Source organism: Phalaenopsis equestris, unplaced genomic scaffold (assembly GCF_001263595.1).
Source record: "Phalaenopsis equestris unplaced genomic scaffold, ASM126359v1 Scaffold001127, whole genome shotgun sequence".
In the NCBI taxonomy this organism is placed as follows: Eukaryota; Viridiplantae; Streptophyta; class Magnoliopsida; order Asparagales; family Orchidaceae; genus Phalaenopsis; species Phalaenopsis equestris.
Window position 1 is genome coordinate 46,499 of NW_018165566.1, and position 4,934 is coordinate 51,432.

Here is a 4,934-nt window from a genome sequence, read left to right on the forward strand (position 1 = left end):
GATTTCTTCTTCATTACACTTCTAAGAGAGAATTGAGAGTGCTTGTAAAGAGAGAAAGGCTTGGAGAGAACTTCTAGGGATTTTCTTGGGAAGGATTGTGAGATAAGTTGTATTTTTCATTTCTTTTGTTTGTAAACTTGTTTTTATATATGAAGTCTGTGTTTTATCGTATATTTCCCATGAATTCTGAGTATTCTTCTTTATCCTTCTCCCTACTTTGAAGAAATGGTTTTGTAAAGAATTGATTTTATTTTCTAAGGTTTTAAATGTCAATAATTTGTGATGATTTGAGCTCCGATTTTCATTTATTTTTCGATCTGGCCAATTGAATTTTTAAAATATTTTGAGAAATATATGTTCTAAAAATAGGATATGATTTCTACAACAAAGGGAGAATCACATTTGATTTCATGGGAGAGCATATCATCCATGGGATTGGGTGGAAATAAATAGAGAAATATACTTCGTTGGATGTAGAATTGGAATATTTTAAGGTTACAAGTTAGAATCCTCAATTTGGTTCAGTTGATTGGAAACTAATGCGAGCATGTTAAGCCTCAGGTGAGGAAGTAGTGGGAGCTCTGGAGTGACGGGCGGTATCTTCCCAGCCTAACAACGAAATTAGGGACCAAACTCTGAGTTAGTCAATGTTCCTTATAACGCTCGGAAGAGGGTAGAGAATAGGATTGCTCATATTTGGCACAAAACAGTTTTTAAATATATTTTTCAAATGATTTCAATTTCTTCACAAGCCATATTTTCATTGTAAAGGGGAAGTGTGTTTTCTCATACTTAAACTTTTTTGTCAACAAAAACTTTTGTTTTATTTCAACAATTTTACTTTTGAAAGTTTAGCATCTATTTTAACTTAGTTGTTGTAGTTGTACATCTGCATATTTAGTAGAATTTCACTTGAGTAGTTTAACTTTAAACTTTGTACTTTACTTTGTTTTTATTTTTATTTTAATTTAAAAATAGAATATAAATACCGAGCTTATATATATTTCCAGCTTGCCTGTGGAATCGATATTTAGGACTCCATTAGAGCCCTGTATTACTTGAACGATACATATACTTGTGTTATATGTAAAAGGGAATTGAGAGTTTAAAAGAGGTTTTAAAGATAAATTATTTTCATTAAAGTTACATTATTGTTTGGGTTATATTACATATTTATTATTAATTTAATCCCAATTTTCCGCGCATCAATAGCTATTAGAAATTATTTATAGACATTTCTTCAATCAACATATGCACCTCCTCAAATGGCTTCGACTTTAGTGATCCCCCTACTACTGCATCTATTATGGACCTAAAAGATCCCAACAACCCTTTATAAAAGGTTTAATGATTAGTTGGTCAGGTAATGCATGGTGTTGACATTTCTTAAGGAGTTCCTTAAATCTTTCATAGGTTTCATAAATTGACTCTCCATCTAATTGGGAAAAAGAGGTGATATCATTCCTAAGTTTGGGCATTTCAGATGGAAGAAAATACTTAACTAAAAATTTCTAGGTTATTTTGTTCCATGTAGTGACAGATCCTTGTGATAAATTAACCTTATCCCTAAGTGAGGAAGAAAAAACCTAACCTAATAGTGTCATTGGAGACACCATTATAGTGAAATGTAACAAAAAGTTCTAGTAAGCTCACTAAATGGCAATTAGGATCTTCCCTAGGTATCCTTCATACTGGTTGTTTTGTACCATTTGAATAATGGTGAGTTTAAATTTAAAGTAATTATCTTTTATGGCAGAGGTATTAATACTTAGTGAATTTACTCTATAGAAAGGGTTGGTGAATTCCCTAAGAAGTCTAAGCAAGCCATGGGGTTATGGTGTGTTGTGATCTTTATTGGAGTAGGTTTGTCATCTTTTCGATTTTTTTATTTTATTTTCTTAGTTTTTTCTTTTTCTAGTTCAGGGTGGTAGAGTACTAGTTCTGAAGCTCTAGTCCTACACATACACAACTAGATAGTTCTAGTGAAGTGACCCTAACTAACAAGTATACACAATTCAAGTAAAGAAACTACCTAAAAAAAGATAGCTAAGTAGGAATTTGAAGAAGTAAAAAAAGCAAAAAAATCATTATTTTCACACTTTATGAATAGAAAATAGAATATGTGTAGTAAATTAGCAGTAAAATAGTAAACTTACAATAAGATAACTTTTTTATTTTTGTTATCATGGGAAATAACAAGTAAATTGTAGTAAAAGTACAACACTATAATTTTTAAGTTTAGACCCTAATAGTTTGACTAAAATTTTCTTTAAGTGAAATTCAACATCATTCCACAATAGCAGTGTCAAAAACATAATATAGAACAAGTGCGGCAAAACACTGGTGAATCACGCAAGTATACGTGTCGTGCAATAGGATATGAATCTGACTTTGTGTTTTGATCCCATGGAGAACTGACAAAACTCCAATGTGAACAAGTTTTAATCTACTGAAATTGAACCTAGCTTGAGTGAACTAAGTTTTGGTATTTCAGTAAAAGAGACTAATCCAAATTTTTAAGAGTATTAAAACATATGCTAATGAGGTGAGGGTTTCAAGAGATGTTTTAAGTGCTATTATATTCTCCCTTGAATTGGTTCAACAAGAGTTTAGGTTTAAAGAAGTGATCCAAGAGACAGGTGTCAATGGTGGCATATTTCATAATTATCCTCTTCTGAACATCTAAGAAAGTTTTACAATTATACAGGTTTAGTTTCCTAAGTAAGTAATATGTTTCTCCCGAATGCCTTGCACTAACCTTGAGTCAATGTTCCCTTTCCCCTAAGTTAATGTGGTTTAATCAAACTGTTCCACTAAGAATTCATTTGAATCTCAAAATTCTTAACATGTTTAAACATTTTAACTAGCCAGGATGAAAGTAAACTAAGAATAAAAAGTTAAATCAATACCTTATACAAATTCAAAATAGAATCACAAAAAATAATTCAAACTTGACATTACTATATTACCAACCCAAAGAGAAAGACAAATTTACTCACTACACATGCTTGTAAACAACAACATCAACATTTTATTGAAAGGAAAATAGAATACACGAGTTTAACGAATTATAAAAAACTATTAACTAACAAAAAAATTGCAAACTTATCTTAGTGCTTCTCCAAATGAGATGATGCAAGCATAAAAAAACTCACAATAACTAAAATTCATGATTACTCTCCTCACTTCAATCGCTTGCCTTTTGAATTTTCTCCTTTGGCTTTTCTCTTTTCTTCTTTGTGCTTAGAATAGTTCAAAGTCTCTCCAATGGTGCATGAGTTTCTCCTTCTCTCTACCAAAGAACAATATAAGGCATTGATCATATATTGATACCTCTGAGCTACCAAAATGTGTGAACTGCCTAGGCATTGATATGCGGCACCTAGGAGCTATTTGTTGATGCTTATGTGCTAGAGTCATGACACTTACTTCTTCTCTCTTGGGCTAAAACTCTACGTCATTAGGCTCTTAGGCGCCCAATTATAGCACATAGGTGTTAAGGCTGCAACACCTATGCGATGCAATTGTTGCGCATACTTCCTACATTCTCTATATTTTGGATGAAACACCGAGCAAGGAACCATTCCTTGGATGCCTAAGCGCTCCATCCTAGAGCCTAAATAGTGCTCCATAACTTGACATTTTTTTAAGGTTCTTCAGCTCCGATGAATCATCTCCCCTGAATCCTATAAAATAAAACACAAATACCTTCCAAAAATGAAAAATTTAACATAAACATAATTAATATAAAAATATAAATTAACACATTTCCTATACTCATTAGTAATCAATGATAAAGCCTAGAAAATTGAGAAATCTATATATAGCTTAAAGAAATTTCTAAGATCCAAGCTTCGGAGATAGACCATTAACATCAATAGAAATAAATACTCTCAAGTGACCATTAACATCAATAGATATAAATACTCTCAAGTGTAGATTAACAACAACTTATTTGTAAGAAAAAAAAATCTTTTTTTATCAAAATCACAATTCGTAGATTAACAACAACTTATTTGTAAGAAAAAAAAAATCTTTTTTTTAATCAAAATCACAATTGTAATTTGATTTTTAGCATTAATGATTTTATCCTAACGACCAATGATAAAGAAAACATCCATGATTACGAGGGATCTTAACCAATGGATTAGAAATTAAAAAGCTAGAGGCCCTAAGACATTTCATGGATACGAAAATTGCAAGATCAAAGGAAGATATATCTATCTCTCAACAAAAATATGTAATACCCCTTTTAAAATAAATTACATCAACGGAACGCAAATCTGCAAATGCTCCTCTAGCGACAATCAACAAAATATACTTAAAATGCAACACTCTCCAAGTAGACAAAGACAAGTGCCTAGACCTTGTTGAAATACTTATCTCTCTCGTAGTCGACCTATGATCTTTTATTAAGGAATACCTTGATGCAATCTACAAAATTCTAAAGCACTTAAAACAGCTCTTTAGGAACATATGTTTTTCAAAATGAAAATAGAAATGATTATAAACTTTTACAAATTCTACAAGGTTGAATCCATAGCTGATCGAAACCCCACATTTAGCAATTATCCATTCCATTGAGAAAACCTTATCACCTCTTAAAATAAAAAATAAGCAGTGATTGAAAGACCAAAATATACATATTAAAGAGCAAACAATTAAGATATGTGCTAACCAAATTATAATCAATATCACAAAAGATGGACATTCTATCAACTAAAATTGTTCAAAAAATCATTCAAACATGATCACCCTGCTCCAACAATACTTTAGACATCAAACACCCTATGACCAAAAGGCCGTTGAATATATATATAATAGGGCTGTCAATACGGCTCGTTGTTCGCGAACAGCTCGTGTTAGACTCATTAAGAAGCTCGTGTTCGGCTCGTTAATTTTTTTCGATAAGTTAAAGCGCCGAAAAACCACCA